Source organism: Bos grunniens, chromosome 6 (genome assembly GCF_055505025.1).
Source record: "Bos grunniens cultivar Pamir isolate PY7600 chromosome 6, Bosgru_T2T1.0, whole genome shotgun sequence".
NCBI lineage: Eukaryota > Metazoa > Chordata > Mammalia > Artiodactyla > Bovidae > Bos > Bos grunniens.
Genome location: NC_141170.1, coordinates 77,480,669 through 77,505,805, shown reverse-complemented (window position 1 = coordinate 77,505,805; position 25,137 = coordinate 77,480,669). Strand labels below are relative to the sequence as shown.

The window sequence follows — 25,137 nt, the reverse complement described above, 5'->3', positions numbered from 1 at the left end:
TAGTATGATAATCTCCAGGTCCGTCGATATTGCTGCAAATGGCATTATTTCATTCTTTCTATGGCTGAGTAATATTCCATTGTATATATATGCTACATCTTCTTTATCCATTCAGCAGTCTATGGACATTTAGATTGCTTCCATGACTTGACTATATAATCAGCACTGCAGTGATCATGAGGTACATGTACCCTTCAAACCATGTTTTTCTGTAGATATATGCCCAGGAGTGGAACTGCTGGATCATATGGTAGCTCTATTTAGTTTTTTAAGGAGCTTCCATACTGTTCTCCATAGCAGCTGCACCAATTTCCTTTGCCACCAACACTGTCCATTTTCTCCACACTCTTCAGCATTTACTGTTTGTAGACTTTTTGATGATTAACATGCTGGATGTAATTTTTATTTGTATTTCTCTAACAATTAGGGATGCTGAGCATCTTTTCATGTGCCTCTTGGCCATTTGTGTGTCTCCGGAGAAATGTCTATTCAGGCCATCTGCCAATTTTTTGATTTTCTGAGCTGCATGAACTGTAAATTTTGGAGAATAATCCCTTGTTGGTCTCATCATTTGCAAATATTTTCCCCCATTCTGTGGGCTGCCTTTTCATTTTGTTTATGGTTAATTTTACTGTGCAAAAGCTTTTGAGTTTCACTAGGTCCCATTTGTTTGTTTTGATATCCATTACAGTAGGAGATGAATTGAAAGAGACATTACTTTGATTTATGTCAAAGAATGTTCCATGTGTTCCTCTAAGAGTTTTATAGTATCCAGTCTTACATTTAGGTCATTAATCCATTTTGAGTTTACTTTTGTGTATGGTGTTAAAGAATTTTTTTTTTTTTTTACACATAGTTGTCCAGTTTTCCCAGCACTATTTATTGAAGAGACTGTCTTTCCTCCATTAATGGCACCCCACTCCAGTGTTCTTGCCTGGAGAATCCCAGGGACGGCGGAGCCTGCGGGGCTGCCGTCTATGGGGTCACACAGAGTCGGACACGACTGAAGTGACTTAGCATAGCGTAGCATAGCATAGTCTTTCCTCTTTTATGGTAGATCAGTTGACCATAGGTGTGTGAGTTTATTTCTGTGAGTTCTATCCTGTTCCATTAATCAGTATTTCTATTTTTGTGCCAGTATCATACTGTTTTGATGACCTTTTAGTATGATCTGAAGTCTGGAACCCTGATTCCTCCAGTTCTGGGTTTTTGTTTTTCCCGCAAAATTGCTTGGCTGTTTGGGTCTTTTTTGTCTCTATATAAATTTTAAGAGTTTTGTTGTTGTCCTAATTCTATGAAAAATGCCATTGGTAATTTGATTGGGATTACATTGAATCTGTAGATTGCCTTGGGCAGTATAGTTGTTTTGACAAGGTTGATTTTTCCAATCCAAGAACATGGTATATCTTACTGTCTGTCGGTGTCATCTTTGATTTGCTTCATCAGTGTCTTATAGTCTTTGGAGTATAGGTCTTGCATCTCATTAGGCATATTCCAAGGAATATTACTCTTTTTGAGATGATGGTAAATGAGACTGTTACTTTAACTTCTATTTCTGATCTTCCATTGTTAGTGTATAAAAACACAACAGATTTCTGTGTCTTAATTTTGTACCCTTCAACTTTACCAGATTCATTGCTGAGCTCTAGTAGTTTTCTGGTAGCATCTTTAGGATTTTCTACATATAGTGTCATGTCATCTGCAAATAATGACAGTTTAACTTGCTTTCCAATTTGGATTCATTTTTTCTTCTCTGATTACCATGGCTAGAACTTCCAAAACTATATTGAATTAAATTGGTGAGAGCAGACATCCTTGTCTTTTTCCCGATCTTAGAAGAAATGCTTTCAGCTTTTCACCATTGAGAATGTTACCTGCAGGTTTGTTGTATATCGTCTTTATGATGTTGAGGTATGTTTCCCTTATGCCGCTTTCTGGGGAGTTTTTATCATAAATGTGTATTGGATCTTGTCAAAAATTTTCGGCATCCATTGAATTGATAATATGCTTTTTAATTTGTTGATGTGATGTATCATGCTGATTTGAAGATATTGAAAAACACTTGCATTTCTGAAATAAATCTCACTTGATCTTTATGTATAATCTTTTTAATATATTGTTGGATTCTGATTGCTAGTATTTTGTTGATGATTTTTGCATCTATATTCATCACTGATAATGGCCTGTAATTTTCTTTTTTTGTGGTATCTTTGTCAGGTTTTGGTATTAGGGTGATGGTGGCTTCATAGAATAAATTTGGGAGTATTCCTTCCTCTGCAGTTTTTTTTGAAATAGTTTCTGAAGGCTATGTGTTAACTCTTATCTAAATGTTTGACAGAATTTGCCTGTGAAGCCATCTGGTCCTGGACTTTTGTTTGGGAGTTTTTGAATCATAGGTTCAATCTTAGTACTTGTAGTTGGTCTGTTCATATTTTCTATTTCTTCCTGATTCAGTCCACTTTCTAAGAACGTGTCCATTTCTTCCAGGTTGTCCATTTTAAAGGCATATAGTTGCTTGTAGTAGTTTCTTATGATCCTTTGTATTTCTTACCTCTCCCCTTTGAAAGTTGTTCCTAGATAAGACCAATTAATTGCTCCACCTCTGCAAAAGACTACATTTCCTCTTACCTGATCAAACACATTGTTCTGCTTCCCCTACATTGTCACTTTTTTCATCAGCATATGAACATGTTGTTATTACTTTCTCATAACCACCATCACCATCATCAGCATCATCAAAACCCTACTTACACTCCTTTCCCATCAAGGAACTATCCCAACTACTCAAGAGTTTCTGTAGTATCTCTTCAGTTATTTTACTCCAAATCCTTCTTTAACACACTTCAATCAGACTTTCATTTCTAAAATCACCAAAACTTCTCTTGCTAAAGTCATTGATGATGTCCATTTTGCTAAGCCTCACAACCTCTTCTCAGTCTTAGACTTACCAGATCATCAATAGTATTTGATAGAGTTTAACATTCCTTTCTCCTAAAAACATCTTCTTTAGTTGGTTTCTAAGACATCAGACTGTATTGGTCTTCTTATTTCTTCTCTAGCTTCTCTTCCTACCTAATTTGCTATTTCTCCTCACTTCTTAAGCTTTAATGAGGCAGTACAGCAGGGAAGACTTTGTATTTCTATTCTCTATACTCATATCCATGGCAGTCTCATCCAGTCTTATGGCTTTAAATACCATGTAAAATGTTGTTAACTCTAAAAAGTATATCTTCCTCTCAGACCTCTGCCTTACCCTCCAGACTCATATGTTTAATGGCCTACATGGTACCTCTACCTGACTGTCTACCAGTCATCTCAAAATTATCACATTGAAAACTGAGCTCCTGATAGTCCTAATTTCGAATCTCCTCCTCCTCCTCCAGTCTTCCTGCAGTTCAGTACAGGTTGTTGTTCTGTTGCTAGGTTGTGTCTGACTCTGTGACCCCAAGAAAAGCATGCCAGGCTTCCCTGTCCTTCACTATCTCTGTGAGTTTGCTCAAACTCATGTCCACTAAGTCAGTGATGCCATCCAACAACCTCATCCTCTGTCATCCCCTTCTCCTCCTTTCCTCAATCTTTCCCAGCATAAGGGTCTTTTCTAATAAGTTGGCTCTTCCCATCAGGTAGCCAAAGTATTGGAGCTTCAACTTCATCATTAGTCCTTTCAACAAATATTCAGGGTTGATTTTCTTTAAGACTGACTAGTTTGATCTCCTTGCTGTATAAGGGACACCCAAGACTATTCTCCAGAACCATAATTTTATTTTTCTTATTTTTTAATGCCAAAAATATTTGTATTGTGATATAGCCTAATAACAATGTTCCAGACCACAGTTTAAAAGCATCAATTCTTTGTCTCTCAGCCTTTATGGTCCAGCTCTCACATCCATACATGACTACTGGAAAAACTACAGCTTTGACTATACGGACCTTTGTCAGCAAAGAGAGGTCTCTGCTTTTTAATACTGTCTAGTTTTGTCATAGCTTTTCTTCCAAGGAGCAAGCAGCTTTTAATTTCACAGCAGCAGTCACTGTTTGAAGTGATTTTGGAGCCGAAGAAAATAAAGGCTGTCATTGTCTCCATTGTTTTCCCATTATTTGCCATGCAGTGATGGTACTGGATGCCATGATCTTCATTTTTTGTATGTTGGGTTTTAAGTCAGTCTTTTCACTCTCTTCTTTCACCCTCATCAAGAGTCTCTTTATTTCCTCTTTCTTTCTGCCATTAAAGTGGTATCATCTGCATATCTGAGGTTGTTAATATTTTTTCCAGCAATCTTGATTCCAGCTTGTAATTTATCCAGCCTGGCATTTTGCCTGATATACTCTGCATGTAAGTTAACTAAACAGGGTGACAATACACAGCCTTGACATACTCCTTTCCTGATTTGGAACCAGTCTGTTGTTCCATGTCCAGTTCTAACTGTTGCTTCTTAACTTGCATACAGATTTCTCAAGAGGCAGGTATGGTGGACTAGTATTCCCATCTCTTTAAGAATTTTCCACTGTCGTGATCCACACAGTCAAAGGCTTTAGCATAGTCAACAAAACAGAAGTAGATGTTTTTTTGAAATTCCCTTGCTTTTTCTCTGATCCAATGGATGTTGGCATTTTGATCTCTGATTTCTCTGCCTTTCCTTTATCCAGCTTGTACATCTGAAAGTTCCTGATTCCTGTACTATTGAAACCTAGCTTGAAGGATTTTGAGCATTACCTTGCTAACATGTGAAATGAGTGTGGTTGTGTGGTGGTAGTTTGAACATTCTTTGGGATTGGAATGAAAACTGACCTTTTCTAGTCCTGTGGCCACTTCTGAGTTTTCCAAATTTTCTGGAATATTGAGTGCAGTCAGTACTTTAGTTAGCAGTATCTTTTAAGATTCAAAATAGCTCAAATGGAATTCCACCACCTCTACTAGCTTTGTTCATAGTAATCCTTTCTAAGGCTCACTTGACTTCAGAAGGCAGAATGTCTGACTCTAAGTGAGTGACCACACCATTGTGGTATTCTGTGTCATTAATTAAATTTGTCTACTTACTGAGGTTGAACACTTTAGTAGCAATATTTTCTTGTCTTATCTCACACTGCACATCCAATCTATGAGCTAATCCTGTTAGAACTACCTTATAATATGTAATACTATATTCACAATCCAATCACTTTAACCACCTCCATTTCTTATACTTCACCCTAAACTTTGTCCATCTTAAGCTTGTGTTTAGTCACTCAGTGTCCAGCTCTGTGTGACCCACTGGACTGTACCCTGCCAGGCTCCCCTGTCCATGGGATTTTTCAGACAAAAATACTGGAGTGGCTTGCCATTTTCTTCCCAGAGGTTCTTCGCAACCCAGGGATTAAGCCTGAGTCTCCTGTGTCTCCTGCATAGCAGGCAAATTCTCTACCTACTGAGCGATCAGTCTTGAATTACTGCAATTTTTGGAGATAATCTCCCTGCTTAAAGCTTTGTTCCTTTAATACCTTCTCTACAGAAGAGCCAGAATTGGTCCTATGAAAACACGAGTTGGATGATATCACTCGTCTGATCCAACCCTCCAATGGCTTCCAATCCTAATCAGAGTAAAAGCTATGACCTTACAAAGGCATACAATGTCTTGCATGATCTGGCCCCCTCTTACCTTCTGACACCCTCCAATCTCTCTTCCCACACATTTTGTTCCAGGTCTTGCTAAAATTTATAGTAATCCACCTGCATCAGGGCTTTTGTACATAATTCTCTCTTTTTAATCACTCTCCTTTTCACATCTGCAGAGCTTCCTTTCTCACCGTTGGTTTTTACCCACATGTCATCTCTTCAGTGAGAACATATTTAACTGCAACACCCCTTCTTGGACACTGTTTTTGCCTCATTTGTCACCCCAGGATTTATCATAACCAAATTCACTCTAATCTTCTTTATTAGTTTACTGTCAGTCTCTCTACTGGGACATAAAGTACATGAGAGCAATGACTTTTGTCTGTATCCTCAGTGCCTAGAATGTTTCTGGGCAAAGAGTAGGCACTCAACAAACATCCAATTAATGAAAGATAAAATGAATGTATTCATGAACAAATTAAAACATGAAAAAATTGTAATGCCAGTTTAAGCAAATTTAAGTCAGTCTATTTACTGCAAGATTTCTTAGGGCTTTCAAATTCAATAATGCAGTTTATGCATCTCCTGGGGGAGGATGTAGCAGATAAAATTCCTGATGATTTTTATACACATTTGATCACTGGTCTCTCAGGATATCTTTTGAGATATGTTTCTTAGACCTGTGCCGCTCAAAATGTACTTTGTATACCAGTGCTCATTCAGAATAAATTACTTATATGCAATGAGAAAAATACAAAAATTAAGAGTAAAGATTTAGAAAATTTTGTTGTTTGTGTGTGTGTTTTCCCTCAGTTCATTTTTCTAGTAAATCATCATCTTGGTTTTTTAAAAATTATTTTTAATAGAGTAATTGTTTTACAATGCTATGTCAGTTTCTGCCATACAATAATGTGAATCAGCCACAAGTACCCACATGTCACTTCCCTCCTGAACTTCCTTCTCACCCTCCCTATTCCACCCCTCTAGATCGTCACAGAGCACTAGGTTGAGCTCCCAGTGTCATATCCAGCAGCTTCCCATATCTGTCTTACATATGATAATGTATATGTTTCCATGCTGTTCTCTCAATTTGTCCCATCCTCTCCCTCCCCTGCTGTGTCCACAAATCTGTTCTCTATGTCTACAGAGAAAAACAAATATTGTATAATCATACATATGGAATCTAGAAAAATGGTGCTGATGAATCTATTTACAAGGCAGGAATCGAAACATAGATATTACTATATTTTTTAAACACTATCCATTCATGACAGATTGAAGTGAAGAGAACTGAAAGTCATTCAGTTGTGTCCAACTCTTTGTGACCCCATGGACTATAGAGTCCATGGAATTCTTCAGGCCAGAATACTGGAGTGGGTGGCCTTTCCCTTCTCCAGGGGATCTTCCCAACCCAGGGATTGAACCCAGGTCTCCCGCATTGCAGGCAGATTCTTTACCAGATGCGCCACGAGGGAAGCCCATGATAGATTAAATATAACAATAAAAAGAAAAAGCCTGGTCCTTACCACAGACATTTGAGAAGCAATTTCTTAAAGTACACATTGGGAAACATGTTCATGTCTAAAAGTGTTTTTATAAAAAGCTCTTTGAGATCCAGCTGCCACTTTTGTTTCTGGGCTACTTTCTTGCCACTTCTCCAGTTGCATCCTGTATGTCAACTGAGTCAACTTGCTTCTCTGTGCCTCACATTTATCCAGGCTGTTTATTTGCATAATAAGCCTTTGTCCTCCTTACCTGCCTGGTGCACTTTTCTTTATCCTTCCAAACCCAGCTCCAAAGGCTGGTTCTATAAAAGAAATCCTCAGGTTCCCATAAACACATCTGTGTTGCCTCTCTCTGCTTCCATGACATTCTGGTAAGCTTATCACAAAGTTGATTCCACTCTCTTGAATTATTTTCTTTCCCACAGACATGCACTGATCACCTGCAGTGTGCAGTCTATAGCAGCGTTCCCCAAACTCTGAGGATGCCAGATGATCTGAGGTGGAGCTGATGTAATAATAGAAAGAGTGCACTAAGTGTAATGTGCTTGCATCATCCCTATACCCGGAGAAGGCAATGGCACCCCACTCCGGTACCCTTTTGCCTGGAAGATCCCATGGACGGAGGAGCCTGGCAGGCTTCAGTCCATGGGGTCGCTAAGAGTCCAACACGACTGAGCAACTTCACTTTCACTTTTCACTTTCATGCACTGGAGAAGGAAATGGCAACCCACTCCAGTGTTCTTGCTTGGAGAATCCCAGGGACGGGGAAGACTGGCCGGCTGCCGTCTTTGGGGTCACACAGAGTCGGACATGACTGAAGCGACTTAGCAGCAGCAGCATCCCTACACCATCCCCCCACCCAGTCTGTAGAAAAATCATCTTCCATAAAACCAGTCTCTGGTACCAAAAAAATTGCGGACTGCTGATCTATAGTCTCACTGGTAGAAATAAATAAGTCCAAATTCTTGCTCTTGGGAATTCACTCTCTAGCAAACACGACATCATCTACTAAGTAAGTATTCAAAATTTATTGTTTAACAGATTTAGTAAGATATAATTCTCATACAATTCACCTGACTAATTCCGTGGTCTTTAAAGTATTCCCAGAGTTGTATAACCATCACCACAATCAATTTTAGAGCATTTCATCATCCTCTAAACGTGGACCCATTAGTAGTCTATTCCTTTCCCTCCCACCACACACCCCCTCCCTGGAGGTCCACTAATCCACTTTCTGTTTCTATAGGATGTTCTGGACTTCCCTATAAATTGAATTATACAATATATTTTTTTGTGCCTGTCTTATTTCACTTAGAATAATATTTTCCAATATTCAACCACATTGTAGCATGTATCAGTACTTTATTCCTTCCTACTGCCAAATAATACTCCATTGCATGTGTATGCCATATTTTATTTATTCATTAATGAATTGATGAACATTTAGTGTTTCTAATTCTTGGCTAGTAAAAATAATACTATTGTGAACACTCACATACAAAGTTTTGCCTGGAAATGTGTTCTCATTTCTCTGGAGTATATACCTAGGAGGGGAATCGCTGGGTCACATGATGTAATGTCCCCCTGCCAAGATATATTGATGGCTAACTCTTGGAATCTATGAATGGGAATTTATCACAGATGTAATTAAGTTAAGGATCTTGAGATGAGCTCATCTTTTAACTGGATGGGCCCTAAATCCAATGACAAGTGTTCTTCTGAGACAGGAAAAAATGTTGATGAAAAGGCCATGTGAAGATGAAAACAGAGACGGTAGTTATGTAACTAAAAACTATGAAACACTTGGAGTCACCAAAAATGCGGAGGCAAAGAAGTCTCACCTAGAGACTTCAGAGGAAGTGTATCCCTATCAATGGATTTTATTTAGTCTTCTGAAATCCAGAACTGTATAAAGGTACATTGCTGTTTTTTAGGCTACCAAGTTTGCAGTCATTTATTATGGCACCCCTAGAAAACTCTTGCCTGGAAACTCCCATGGACGGAGGAGCCTGGTATGCTGCAGTCCATGGGGTCGCTAAGAGTCAAACACGACTGAACGACTTCACTTTCACCTTTCACTTTCCTGCATTGGAGAAGGAAATGGCAACCCACTCCAGTGTTCTTGCCTGGAGAATCCCAGGGACGGGGGAGCCTGGTGGGCTGCCGTCTATGGGGTCGCACAGAGTCGGACACGACTGAAGCGACTTAGCAGCAGTAGCAGAAAACTAATATATACTGCAAGGCTATTTTAATGCTTTGAGGAACTTCCAGACTGTTTTTGAAGGCAGTCTGTACCATTTTACATTCCCATTAGCAATGCATGGAGTTCCAGTTTTTCCATATCCTCGTCAATACTTCGTGTTATCTGTCTTTTTTTTATTACAGCCATAGTATTGAGTGTGGAGTAGTATCTCTATTTTTTAAATTGAAATATAAGTGACATACAATAGTATGCTAGTTTCAAATGTACTAAGTAGTGATTTGACATGGGCACACATTAAGTAGTTGGATAAACGTAGTAACCATCTGTACCCGTACAAAGTTTTTACAGTATTCCTCATCATATTCCTTATCTTGTATATTATATCCCTGTGGTTTATTTTATAACTGGAGGTTGTACGTCTTAACCTCCTTCACCAATTTTGCCTCCCAGCCTTCTCCTCTGACAGGCACTTGTTTGTCCTCTGTATCCACGAGCCTGTTTTATTTGTTTTGTTTGTTTTGTAATTTCAGTTAGTTCAGTTCAGTTGCTCAGTCATGTCCTACTCTTTGCGACCCCATGAACTGCAGCTCTAGGCTTCCCTGTTCATCACCAACTCCCAGAGCTTGCTCAAACTCATGTCCTTTGAATCGGTGATGCCATCCAACCATCTCATCCTCTGTCCCCTTTTCCTTCTGCCTTTAGTCTTTCCCAGCATCAGGCTCTTTTCCAAGGAGTCAGTTCTTTGCATCAGGTGGCCAAAGTATTGGAGTTTCAGCTTCAGCATCGGTCCTTCCAATGAATATTCAGGACTGATTTCCTTTAGGATTGACTGGTTTGATCTCTTTGCAGTCCAGGGGACTCTCAAGAGTTTTCTCCAACACTACAGAGTTCAAAAACATCCATTCTTTGGTGTTCAGCTTTCTTTATAGTCCAACTCTCACATCCATACATGACCACTGGAAAAAGCGTAGCTTTGACTAGACAGACCTTTGTCAGCAAAGTGATGTCTCTGCCTTTTAATATGCTATCTAGTTTGATCATAGCTTTTTTCCAAGGAGCAAGTGTCTTTTAATTTCATGACTGCAGTCACTATCTGCAGTGATTTTGGAGCCCAAGAAAGTAAAGTCTGTCACTGTTTCCATTGCTTCCCGACCTATTTGCCATGAAGTGATGAGACAGATGTCATGATCTTAGTTTTCTGAATGTTGAGTTTTAAGCCAGCTTTTTCACTCTCCTCTTTAACTTTCATCAAGAGGCTCTTTAGTTTTGTAATTTAGATTCCAAATATAAGTGAAATCACACAGTAAAATTTGTCTCTCTCTGACTAATTTCACTTAGATAATACTCTCTAGGTCCATCCATGGTATCACTAATGGCAATATTTCATTTTCATTTTTTTATGTCTAATATTCCATTGTGTGTATATGTATGTATATATGCCACATCTTTAACCATTCATCTATCAGTGGACACTTAGGTTGCTTACCATAGCTACTGTAAATAATGCTATAATAAACATTAATGTGCATATATATTTCTGAATTAGTGTTTGCTTTATTCAGGTAAATAACTAGAAATGAATTGCTGGCAATTCTGGTTTTTAATTTTTTGGAACCTTCACACTCACACTGTTTTCCATAGTGACTGCACCAACATACAGTCCCATAAACAATGCACAGGGGTCTCATCTACATCCCCACCACTTGTTGTTTGTTGTCAACTAAGTTTTGGTTTGTATTCCTCTCATGGGTAATCATGTTTAGCATCTTTTTCATGTGTTTATTGGCCATTTATATATCCTTGGAGATATGTCTATACAGATCTTTTGCCCATTTTTCAAATTAGACTGTTTTCAGTATTGGTTTATGATTATTTTGTCATCTATACAAATTGTCCTGATCTTATATAATAATGTGCAAATATTTTCTCCCATTCTGTGCGTTATGTTTGCACTTTTTGATGTTGCCCTTTGAAGCAGAAAAGCTTGTGGTTCTAATGCAGACCTAATTTATCTTTTTTTGTCACTTGAGCTTTTGGTGTCCTGTCTAAGAACCTCTCATCTAACCAAGGTCGTGAAGATATACTCTGTTTTCTTATGAATTTCATTTAGGAATATAATCCACTTGAGTTCATTTTTATGTGCATTATAAAGAAGAGATCCAATTTTATTCTTTGCAGGTTGATGTCCAGTTTTCTGGCACCCTTTGTTTTGACGCTCTTGTCAAAAATCACTGACCATAAATCTGAAGGTCTATTCACTGCACTTTTTACCTATATGTTTATCCTTATTTTAGTTGTGTCCTTTCTTATCATATACTTTTTTGATTACTGTAGCATTTTAGGAAGCTTTAAAATTGAGGAATATGATTTCTCTAACTTTGTCCTTTTATAAGATTGCTCTATTAGTCTCTAATTTCCACGTGAATTTTAAGGCCAGCTTGTCAATTTCTGTCAAAAAAAAAAAATGCCAGCTGGGATTATGATAGAAAGTGAACAGTGACAGCGTTAGTCACTTATTCATGTCCGACTCTTTGCAACCCCATGGACTGTAGTCCATCAGTTTCCTCTGTCCATGGGATTCTCCAGGCAGAATACTAGAGTGGGTTGCCATCCCCTTCTCCAGGGGATCTTCCTGACCCAGGGATCGAACCTGTGTCTCCTGCATTGCAGACAGAATCTTGACTATGTGAGTCACTAGCAAAGCAGGGATTGTGGTAAATCTGTAGATTGCTTTGATAAGGATATCATTTTAATAATATTAAGTCTGCTGATCCAAGAACATGAAATATCTTTCAATTTAGTCTTTCACAATATTTTGGAGTTTCAGAGTATAAGCTTTCATTTTTTTTCTTAAACTTATTCTTAAGAGAATTCCATTTATGACAAAATCAAAAAATATATATTACTTAATTTCATTTTCTGATTATACATTGGTAGTACATAAAAATACAATTGATAGGGACTTTGCTTTTCAATGCAGGGGGTGTGGGTTTGATCCCTGATCAGGGAGCTAAGATCTCACATACCTTGCCTCACTACCAAAAAAAAAAAAAAACCATAAATGCAATACTGTAAAAAATTCAATAAAGATGAGAAAAGATGAGAAAAAATACAACTGATAGTTGTATATTGATATTTATACTTCAAGCTTTCTGGACTTGTTTATTAGCTCTGATAGTTGTGTGTGTGTGTGTGGATTCCTCAGGATTTTCTAAATATAAAATGACATTATCTACAAAAAAGAGATAATTTTATAAAATGACATTATCTACAAAAAAGAGATAATTTTATTTCTTCCTATTCAGTCTGGATGTATTTCTATTTTTTTCCTTGCCTAACTGCCCTGGTTAAAACTTCTTTAAAATATCACGTTAAAATGGCAGCAGTAGACATCCTTGATTTTCCTTATCCTAGAGGGAAAACATTCTGTCTTCCATCTATAAGTATGATGTTAGCTATAGGTTTTTTGTCTATATAATCTATTCTTAGCTTCTTCCATAGATTATGCATTATAAACAAATGGGATTTTTATCATGAAAAGGTGTTGTGTTTTGCCAAATGCTTTTTCTGTATTTACTGAGAGGATCATATGGCTTTTATTCTTTATTCTATAGAGTTTTAAAATTATGTTAATTGATTTTTGTATGTTAAAATAACCTTACATTCCCGGGACAAATCTCATTTGTTCATAGTGTATAATTCTTTTTATATGTTGCTGTCTTCAGTTTGCTAATATATTCTGGCAGTTTTTCTCAATATATAAGAGATATTGGTCTTTTGCAATGTCTTCATCAGATTTTGGTATCAGGTAATAATACTGGCCTCCTAAAATGAGTTGGAGTTTGTTTCCTCACCTTCTAATTCTTTAAATATCTGGCAGAACTCACCAAAGAAGCCATTTGACCTGGAGCCATAATAAATTATTTTAAAATTACTTATTAAATATCATTTCATGTTACAGATCTATTTAGATTTTCTATTTCATTTTGAGTCAATATGGGTAGTTCATTTTTCTAAAAATTTGTTATGTCATCTAATCTGATATTTAATTTTGTAGAATGCAGATTTTACAGTGTTCCCCTTATTTCTGTAAACTCTAGTGATGTCTCCTCTCTCACTCCTATTAATTTCAGCCTTTTTTTCTTGATCAATGTAGATAATTTTTTTTCTTTTGCAAAACATTTCATTGATTTTGTTTTCCTATTTGACTTGTTTCTAAATTTCTTATTTACTTTCTTCTGCTTTGGAGGGTTTAACTTGCTCTTTATACATGCTGCTGCTGCTAAGTCGCTTCAGTCGTGTCCGACTGTGTGTGACCTCACAGATGGCAGCCCACCAGGCTCCCCGATCCCTGGGATTCTCCAGGCAAGAACACTGGAGTGGGTTGCCATTTCCTTCTCCAATGCATGAAAGTGAAAAGTGAAAGTGAAGTTGCTCAGTCATGTCCAACTCTTAGCAACCCCATGGACTGTGGCCTTATATATATACATATTTAATTTTTTTTAAGTTGGCAAGTCGTGTCATTAATTTGAGATTCTTCTTTTTTATAATATGGACACTTATAAATTTCCTTCTAAGCACTGCTTTAGCTGCATCCAGTAAGTTTTAGTATTCATTTTATCTCAAAGTACTTTCTAATTTTGCTGGTAATTTTTTGACCCATTTATTATTTGTTTTGTGCCTAATTTCCCATAATTATAGATTTCTAAGTGTCTTTTTGTTATATATTTCTAATTTCATTCCATTGTAATCTAAGACTATGCTTTGTATGATCTCAATCCTTTTAAATTTATTGTGGTTTATGTGCTAACATATGGTTTATCCTGGAGAATGTTCCATGTGCTCTTGAAGAATGTATATTCTCTTATTTATAGTGGTGTTTAAGTCTTCTATTTTCATGATCTTTTGACTAGTTGAGAATTTATTTTTAATTTTAATAAATACATTTAAACTATAATACATTAATTCTGTTTTTCCATTTCTCATAAAAACAGTAAAATAAGAAATAATTTGGCAAAGTCAACAGGTGGATGACTTTCCCTTTTCCAGATTAAAGCTGGACTAATGGCTGCTTTCTACTCACAGGATTCACCACATATCCCTTCCCTTGCCTCAGTCAATCAGTTCTAGGTCTAAGCACAAAGGACTGCTTAACTGAATACCCCAGTGTACAAGTCAGTGGGAATCAGAACTCAGTTTACTTACTTTTCATCAGCAATCTAGGTTAATGTCCAGTGTCCTGGGGGGCTTAATTGACATTTATAGAACATTCCATTGAAAAGCAACAGAATACACATTCTTTTAAAGTGTACATGAAACATTCTCCAGGATAGATCACATTCTGGGCCATAAAGCAAGTCTTAGCAAATTTAAGAAAACTGAAGTCATAAACAAGCATCTTTTTCCAACTACAATGCTATGAGATTAGAAATCAACTACAAGAGAAAAAACTAAAAAAATAAAAACACATGGAGGCTAAACAGTATGCTACTAAATATCCAATGGACCAAAGACAAAATCACAAAAAAGCCTAGAGACAAATGAAAGTGAAAGCATGATGATCCAAAATCTGTGCGATGCAGCAAAAACAGCTCTAAGAGGGAAGAGAGCAATATAATCTTACCTCAGTAAATAAGAAAAATTCCAAATAAACAACCTAATCTTATACCTAAAGCAACTAGAGGAAGAAGAGCAAGCAAAACCCAGTTAGCAGAAGGAAAAAAAAAAAATCACAAAGCTCAGAGCAGAAATAAATGAAAGAGATATGAAGAGAATAGAAAAGATCAATGAAACTGAAAACTCGTTTTTTGAAAAGATAAAGAGAGCTTGAATTAATAAAATTAGAACTGGAGAAAAAAAGTTACAACTTACACCACAGAAATACAAAGAATCATGAGACTATTACAAGTAACTATATGCAATAAAATGGACAACCTGGAAGAAATGGACAAATTCTTAGAAAGTGACAATCTCTCAAAACTGAACCAGAAAGAAACAGAATATATGAACAGGCCAATCTCAATTACTGAAATTGAAACTGTGATTTAAAAATTCCCAACAAACAAAAATCAAAGACCAGATTCACAGGTGAACTCTATCAAATATTTAGAAGAGTTAACACTTAGCCTTCTGAAACTATTCCAAAAAAAACTTCAGAGGAAGGAACACTCCCAAATTTACTCTATGAGACCACCATCACCCTGATACTAAAATCAGAAAAATTACAGGCTGACATCACTGATGAACATAAATGCAAAAATCTTCAACAAAATATTAGCAAACCAAATACAATACATTAAAAGGATCATACACCATGACTGAGATTTATCCCAGGGAAGTAAGTACTTTTCAGTATCTACAATCAGTGTTATACACCACATTACCAATTTGAAGAATGAAAACCATTTGATCATCTCAATAGATTCAGGAAAAGCTTTTCACAAAATTCAACACCCATTTATGATAAAAACTGGACTTTAGAACGTACAAGTTATGTGATATTGAACAATTTGCTTACCTTCTTTGTTCCTCTTTCAATCTGGAAGTCAGGCATGAAAACAAATCTTATAGGATTGTAATAAATGTTAAACTATATGGCATATAGTGGCAGTCTCCTCGAATAGTAGATTACAATGTACAAATAACAATCCTTACCTTCTTACTCTGATTTCTTTTTACTGTCAAACTCTCAGAAGAAAGAATTTGAGCTCATTCTGAAGCCCAAATTGCTGACTTTGTCTTCTCAACCTGTCCAGTACCTGCAAACAACTGGTACTCTTTTGGTAGGCAAGGATGGGTAAGGATGGAGTCGAACATCTTCCTGTTTCTTTGGCTATCAGCTAGAATTCCACCATGAATGAACTGATCACCTGGTCCCATACAGCTGCTCGACATTAGCATCTTATCCCTGTAACACTCAAGTTCTCCATGATGTTTTGTATTCTAAGCACCCCCTCTGCATGTACTGCTACTTGAAGCCAGGCTCACTCTCCTGCCTCTTTCTGTTGCTGCCGTACTTCTTCCATTTATTCAGGTTACTGAAATCCCCAAATCCTTAGGATTCACCCAGCTAAATCATGTACAGTAAACGCTGAATTCCAGGGTCATATTGACAGTGTTAATAATATGCAATAGATATATCTGACACTTCAGGGAACTTCGTTTCTCAACGGTGACCCAGACAGTTCCTTAATCTAGGTCAGATAACAGATCGATCATTAACCTAATTCTTATGGACTTGTTCTTCCCCAAAATGAGCTATTATAAATAATTATCTGGCATTTTATCAACAAATACCATCCATTAACTAACATGTTCACTGCTAGTTCAATGATAATTATCATAGTGATGACCCATATCACTAAAAGGTCTTGAAATTACTTCAGAATAAAAAGTGGGAGAAAGTAAGAGTTTAAAAAAAAAGTATGAGAGACAGTGAAATAGATCAAATAATACTCAGCATGTTTTAATAATAAAGGTACAACACATTTCTGCAATGTCCTCAAAACTCCATCCCACTTACAGAAAATACCCCATGTAATATTTCCAAATGGAGCTCCTATATTACATCAGGAAAATCAAAATACTTGAGAGTTGGCTGGGTCTTCCCAAAATGTATGCTGTCAACCCACCCTCAAGTCATAATGTGGAACCATCCAGAGCATTGATCAGTAGAAGTGGAACAGATTTATCTAATCCTGAAAGAGAGAACATGTCAGTGTCTATTATTATATTTACCACCCTACACGTTAAGGAAACAACCCCCCTTTCCTTGACCCTGAGACTTTTCATAGTCAGAAATCTTTTCTGACACACAGCATGGCAAAGATCTAAACATAAAATAAAAGAAAACTGATACAGTAACTTTTCATTTGGGCTTGATATTATTTTTCTTGTTTAAAGATGATTCCACAACAGAATTGCTGCTCTATTGGGCACACAGTATACATTTTGGTTTGATTAAAAAGGCTGAGGAAATGTGACAGATGCCTGAAAGAAATATCTGTTCAACCTGACAACTTTCTCTGCCTTTCTCTCTCTTTAGATTTTCTGTGGGAGCTTATATGTCTATAGACACTCTGCCTTAATATGTGCAGCTTCCCATGAGAACTGGTACCCCTTCCCTAGTAATGGTGGAACCACTTGCAAGTTACTGCACTAGAATGAATGGGTTGCAAAACCATGACCATCTTATTCCCCAAAATGATACGTGAAAAGAAGCAACACGAGATGTTTATCTTCATGAGCCCGTGCTCAAATGGAGGACCATATAGAACTCATAGGAGACATGCCTGAGGAAGATATCAGAATATACAATGAAAATTGTGGAACTGGTTTTCTGCCAATACGGTACTGGCACAAAGACATATAGATCAATGGAACTGGATAGATAGCCCAGAAATAAACCCACACACGTTTAGTCAATCTACGACAAAGGAGGTGACAATACACAATGGAAAAAAGATAGTCTCTTCAAGAAGTGGTGCTGGGAAAACTGGACAGCTACATATAAAAGAATAAAACTAGAACATTCTCTAACGCCACATACAAAAATAAATTCAAACTAGATTAAAAAATGCAAGACCAGGTACTATGAAACTCCTAGAGGAAAACATAGGTAGAACTTTCTTTTACATAAATTACAGCAATATTTTTTCAGATACATCTCCCAAAACAACAGAAATAAAAACAAAAATTTTTAAATGTGGCCTAATTAAACTTAAATTTAAAACTTAAATTTTTAAATGTGGCCTAATTAAACAATGGCAACCCACTCCAGTACTCTTGAGCTTTTTCATAGTAAAGTGAAAGAGAAATCGCTCAGTTGTGTCCAACTCTTTGTGACCCCATGGATTGTAACCTACCAGTCTCCTCAGTCTATGGGATTTTCCAGGCAAGAATACTGGAGTGGGTTGCCATTTCCTTCTCCAAGGGATCTTCCTGACCCAGGGATCGAACCCGGGTCTCCCACATTGTAGGCAGATGCTTTACCATCTGAGCCACCAAGGAAACTATAAATAAAACGAAAACACAACATACAAACTGGAGAAAATATTTGCAAACATTGTGACCAACAAGGGATTAATTTCCAAAATATACAAACAGCATATACAGGTCAATTAAAAAAATAAATCATAAAATGGGCAGATCTAAACAGATAATCCTCCAGAGAAGACAAATAGATGGCCAACAGGCACATGAAAAGATGCTCAATATCACTAATTATTAGAGAACTGCAAATCAAATCTATAATGCGGTATTACTTCACACTGGTTAGAAGTAAAAGTGAAGTCACTCAGTCGTATCCAACTCTTTGCAACCCCATGGACTGTAGCCTGTGAGGCGCCTCCATCCATGGAATTTTCCAGGCAAGAGTACTGGAATGGGTTGCCATTTCCTTCTTCAGTGGATCTTCCTGACCCAGGGATCAAACCCGGGTCTCCTGCGTTGCAGGCAGCCGCTTTACCATCTGAGCTGCCTGGGAAGCCCCCAAATATCTATTTGGCTGTGCTGGGTCTTAGTTGTGGCATGTGGGATCTTAGTTCCCCAACTAGGGATCAAACCTGGGCTCCCTGCCTTGGAAGCACAGGGGTCTCAGCCACTGGACCATCAGGGAAGTCCCTGGCTGGAATGACCATCAAAATGTTTACAAATAATAAATGTTGGAGAGGGTACGGAGAAAAGGAACCCTCCTGCACTGTCAGAGGGAATGTATTAAAAAATTGGTGCATCCACTTTGGAGAACAGTATGGAGGTTCCTTAAAAACAACTAAAAATTGAGTTATCATATGATCCAGTGATTCCACTCTTGGGCCTATGTGGAAAAGTTGAAAACTATAATTCAAAAAGAAACACGTACCCTTATGTTCATGCAGTACTATTAGCCAAGACATGAAAGGATTGAGACTGCCATTTACAGCAACATGGACGGACCGAAATTATCATTCTAAATGAAGTCAGAGAAAGACAAATATCATATGATGTCACTTATTTGTGGATCTAAAAAATGACACACAAGAACTTATTTACAAAGCAGAAATAGACTCATAGACATAGAAAATAAATGTATGGTTACCAAAGGGGAAAGGGAGAGGGGGGATAAATTAGGAGTCTGAGATTAAAATATGTGGTTGTTGTATAGTCGCTAATTCGTGTCTGACTCTTTGTGACCCCAGGGACTGACTGTAGCCTCCTCTGTCCATGGGATTTCTCAGGCAAGAATACTGGAGTGGGTTGCCATTTCCTTCTCGAGATTAAAATATACACACTACCATATATAAAATAGATAACCAACAAGGACTACTGTAATCACAGAGAACTGTATTCAGTACTTGTAATAACTTATAATGAAAAAGAATCTAAGGAATCTAAAAAAGAATCTAATAAGCTATAATGAAAAAGATTACACATAAATAATTGAATCACTTTGCTGTACACTTCCAGGTGTACAGCAGGTGGCGCTAGTGGTAAAGAACCCGCCTGCCAACGCAGGTTAGACATAAGACATGCTGGTTTGATCCCTGGGTCAGGAAGATCCCCCTGAAGAAGGGAATGGCAACCCACTCCAGTATTCTTGCCCGGAGAATTCCATGGACAGAGCAGCCTGGCGGGCTACAGTCCACAGGGTCGCACAGAGTCGGACACGACTGAAGCGACTTATCACCGCAGCTGTACACCTAAAACTTACACATTATAAATCAGCTATATTTCAATAGAATTTTTTTTTAAAAGAAAATTTTGGAATTGAAATTTTGGGACTCCTGGAATCCTTCTGTGTTATAATTACTATGATTTTTGAATAAAAGAAGCATGGCATTTTTTGAAAATTAGAAGACCACTGTGATGAATTTTTGACGTTTCTGAGGACCTCTTCCACTTTGTTGTGTCAAATGGGCACGCTACACTGGTCAGGTCATATTCTGAAAGCTAGGTGGCTCAGGGTCACTGAGGGTGTGGCCATACTGACAAACGAGAGACATAAAACTTTAGGAAACCTCCTGATATCTGCGTGGGCAGAGAGGCTTGGGTAGCATCAGCAGATCTGGAAAGATCCTGCTATTTTTACAGATGGTACTGATGGTAACAAACCCAGAAAATCTGCTCCAGAGGATTCCCTGTGAGAGTTATGAATAGGACAGATTGATGAGCTTCCAGTTAGTTTACTGGAGAAAGTACAGGGCTACATAATCACATGCCTGATTTCTTAAACCCAGGTTCTAAAGAGGTAGAGAAGATAGATTCCAAGATGAACAGCCAAAAAGGACAAGAAAGCCAGAAGACAAGGATTATCAGTTACTAAAACCATTAAAATGTACTAGGAAGGACAATATGGCAGAGCCTGGTAGGCTGCAGTCCATGGGGTCGCTAGAGTCGGACACAACTGAGCGACTTCCCTTTCACTTTTCACTTTCACTCATTGGAGAAGGAAATGGCAACCCACTCCAGTGTTCTTGCCTGGAGAATCCCAGGGACAGGGGAGCCTGGTGGGCTGCCATCTATGGGGTCTCACAGAGTCGGAGACAACTGAGTGACTTCACTTTCACTTTTCACTTTCATGCATTGGAGAAGGAAATGGCAACCCACTCCAGGGTTCTTGCCTGGAGAATCCTAGGGACGGGGGAGCCTGGTGGGCTTCCGTCTATGGGGTCACACAGAGTGGGACACAACTGAAGCGACTTAGGAGCAGCAGCAGGAAGGACAATAAACATCAGAAAGGCCAAGTGTGCGAGCAAGTCCTGAGCTTACACTCTTGTGTAGCAATGGGATATAATCTGGGCAAACAAGGAACAAGCCTATTGCAAAGTGCAAGCTCTGGGCTTCCACTGCAAGCACACTAGCTCTGAGCAAACCCGCTGTCACCAGTGCAGAGAGGGCAAGAAAGACCCAATCCCCAAAGGAAACATCACAGATCAAGAGAAAGCTCGGTAGGCTCTGCCTTGACCACTCATCCCACACAGTGCATTCTTGTTCTCCTGCATCGGAGACTTGCAGTGATTCATACCTGGAACTGTCTAGGTTGTGAATGTGGCTCTTCACACCTAACAGTGTCCCTCTTTATGGGAACTGGAATCACAGTGGTGGCTGTGTGCCTGTGGATCTGGGGTCACCAGAAAGCAAAAGGAAATCCAGGCTGAGCATCATTTCTGGCTTAAGAAAGACCTTGGAAAGTGCTTTTTAAATAATTTTGCTTTCAACTGTATGATGGCTGAATTCAGATATTGTGAGTCTCAAGGTTTGGACAAAATTTGATTTAGTTAAGTGAACTCTAACTTTCCAACCAAAAAAAGTAAGTCCTGTTTAAGGTGTTTAACGTTTTTAAATTCTTAAAGCAAAATAGTTTTCTTATTACCTTTGAAATTCATATTTTTGAACACATTGTTCAATATTAACTCTTTACACACAGCCACCAGTTTTCAAAACTATTTTTGTCCTACTAAACTTATATTGTAAAATATGCACAGAATAAAACATTTTAAAAATAAACTCTATATCATTTTGTTATAGTCAATAATTCCTTTTTAAAATGTTTTGAATTTTTTCACAATAATTTTTTCAGAGAAAATAAATGTCTCATATATGAAATATACTACAATTCAGTCTCTTCTTTAAAAAAATAGACTACAAGCACATTTTAAAATATAATCCTTTACTTTTCTTATAAAGATAAAGCTTCATAGAAGTAACACGGGAAAGCAAAATGTTTTTCCTGGTCAGCTAGGGATTCTTCATACAGTTCCTCTACTGCCCTCTAAAGTTCAACAACAACATGACAACTCTCCTTGGAAGGCAGTAATTCATTTATTTGAATACCAGAATTATTGAGACCCCAATGAGAATCAGGTCCATTAGTTCCCAGTCTCAGTGCAGTGTGGCGAGGCACATCTGCTTAAATGCAAGGTCTACAGCTGAGAAGACTTGATACAGAAGAGAGAACTTAGAAGATAGGCTGTCTTATCCCTGATGCCAGCGTTATTAAATGGGTCCCTATTTTTCATATTTTAATACATGACCTCATCACACGAGTAGCCAGACATGTGCATTTTTAAAACATTCAGTTCTTTGGGATGTTTCTAAGTTGTGTTTTTGTGCTTTTATGTAACTTATGCCATAATTATGACAGTGCTGCATTACAAGGAAAGAATTAGAGACAGTGCAGGTAATACTGAGAATGTACATAAAACATAGTTCATAAAACTATGTTTCAGAACATGTTCTATGTTGCCTCACAGGGTCATCTTACTAGTGTATGCTGGGACATGTGAAGTCTGGGGTCTTTAAGTGCGGTCAGACTCCAGAGACGGAAAACAAGATGTGGGCAAAAAGAAGGCCTTGTAGAACCATCTGGGAGAGGTAGGAAAAGGGGGGAATCTCCCTCTTGTTTGTTGTTTTTTTTTCACACTGAAAGTGTGGCAGGGAGTAAAGGAAGAAAGACAGGAATAAAGGAAGGGAAGAAAAAGGGGAAAGCAACAATTCAGGGAGTATAAGCAATATAGAACATTTATTGTGCTCCCACTTTTCACTCCGACCTTCTGTTTGTTCACATAAACATGTAAGGTGTTACTTATACTTTAAGAGATGAAAGCTAGTTTGTTCCAGTCGTATGGGTGTTAAGTGGCAGAGCCAAGTGCCGAAAGGAAAGGCAACTGGATGTGGCTTATCTTGCATCTCTCAATGCTTTGACCAGATAGCCTCCTGGGTCCCAGAGAGCAAGGGTAATTACGAACTCAGAGAGTCTTTGTTGACACACTGAAAAGTCACAGGGAGGAAGTGTGTTACAAGAGAATTCTTGGCCAGATTCCTGATTCAAGCCCCAGGTACTAATAAAAAAGATTAACAAATAGATTGCCCTCTCCGGAAGCCTGTACTTGTTGGGATATTAACAAATCTAGCTGTCTATCAGCAGGTTGACACAGATGAATAGCTAGGGCTGAGTATCAATGCTTTCAGTTCTGTGATTCTCAAAATGTGGTCCCTGAACCAGCAGCATCAGCATCACATGGGAATTATTATAAATATAAATGTCAGCACTTCTCCACTCTCAGATCCATTAAGTAATAATTTTTGAAGTGAGGCCCAGAAACCTGTGTTTTAGCGAGTGCTGCAGGGGACTTAGGGGCATGCTTAAGTTTGAGAATCAGGTTTGGACAAGTCCTTTACTTTGTGTAGCTCATGCTCTGGGTTCCTTTTACCATCAGTCCTGCTGTAGGTACTGAGGGAAAACTTTCACCTTTCAGTTCAGTCGCTCAGTCGTGTTCGACTCTTTGCGACCCCATGAATCCCAGCACGCCAGGCCTCCCTGTCCATCACCAACTCCCACAGTTCACTCAGACTCACGTCCATCGAGTCAGTGATGCCATCCAGCCATCTCATCCTCTGTCGTCCTCTTCTCCTCCTGCCCCCAATCCCTCCCAGCATCAGAGTCTTTTCCAATGAGTCAACTCTTCGCATGAGGTGGCCAAAGTATTGGAGTTTCAGCTTTAGCATCAGTCCATCCAAAGAATACCCAGGACTGATCTCCTTTAGAATGGACTGGTTGGATCTCCTTGCAGTCCAAGAGACTCTCGAGAGTCTTCTCCAACACCACAGTTCAAAAGCATCAATTCTTCAGTGCTCAGTTTTATTCGCAGTCCAACTCTCACATTCATACATGACCACTGGAAAAACCATAGCCTTGACTAAACGGACCTTTGTTGGCAAAGTAATGTCTCTACTTTTGAATATGCTGTCTAGGTTGGTCATAACTTTTCATAGGCCTAATAAAATGCTCTGTTTTCCTAGAGAAAGGTAACTCAAATACCCTTTCCTCGTGTTAGCTGTGGGCTGATTGAAATTAGGACAGTAAACTACCATTTCTAAGGTCCTAATTGATTTCTTAATTGGGTAGAGGAAAGAGATTAGGCAGTTAGGGAATTACAAAGAAATGGAAAGATATCCCATGTTCTTGGATTGGAACAATCAATGTTGTTTATATGGCCATACTACCTAAAGCAATCTATGGATTTAATGTGATCCCTATCAAATTACCCATGGCATTTTCCACAGAACTAGAACAAATCATCCTAAAGTTTATATGGAAACATGAAAGACCCAGAATTGCTAAAGCAATCCTGAGGAAAAAGAATAAAGCAGGAGACATAACCCTCCCAGATGTCAGATTATATTACAAAGCTACAGTAATCAAAGGGCTTCCCATGTGGTACTAGTGGTAAAGAAACTGCCTACCAATACAGGAGATTCAAGAGACATCGGTTCGATTCCTGGGTGGGGGAGATCCCCTGGAGGAGGGCGTGGCAACCCACTCCAGTATTCTTGCCAGGAGAATCTCATGGACTGAGAAGCCTGGCAGGCTATAGTCCATAGGGTCGCAAAAAGTCAGACACGACTGAAGTGACTTAGCATGCACGCACAGTGATCAAAACAGTGTGGTGCTGGCACAAAAACCATCACATGGATTGATGGAACAGAATCGAGAGCTCAGAAATAAACCCACACTCCTACAGTCAACTAATCTTCAACAAAGAAGGCAAGAATACACAACGGGAGAAAGTCTCTTCTCCAAGGGACTATGGGAACGTTGTAAATCAATGAAATTAGAACGCACTCTCACACCATACAAGAAAGAAATAAAGAAAGAAACTCAAAATGACTTATAGACTTAAACATAAGATAGGACACCAAAAACTCCTGGAAGAGAACACAGGAAAACATTCTCTGACATAAATCATACCAGTGTTTTCTTAGGGCAGTTTTCTAAGGCAATATAAATAAAAGCAAAAATAGCAAATAGGGTGCAATTAAACTTAAAAGCTTTTGCACAGCAAATGAAAGTATAAACA

The 25,137-nt window shown here is 38.2% G+C and overlaps 1 protein-coding gene and 1 long non-coding RNA gene across 3 annotated transcripts in view; both read right to left on the bottom strand.

Moving 5' to 3' along the window:
- Window positions 1–25,137, bottom strand: part of KCNIP4 (potassium voltage-gated channel interacting protein 4) — a 1,317,771-nt gene that overhangs the window by 740,133 nt on the left and 552,501 nt on the right. The gene's annotated exons all lie outside the window — the stretch shown is intronic.
- Window positions 1–25,137, bottom strand: part of LOC147370905 (uncharacterized) — a 49,278-nt gene that overhangs the window by 22,862 nt on the left and 1,279 nt on the right. The gene's annotated exons all lie outside the window — the stretch shown is intronic.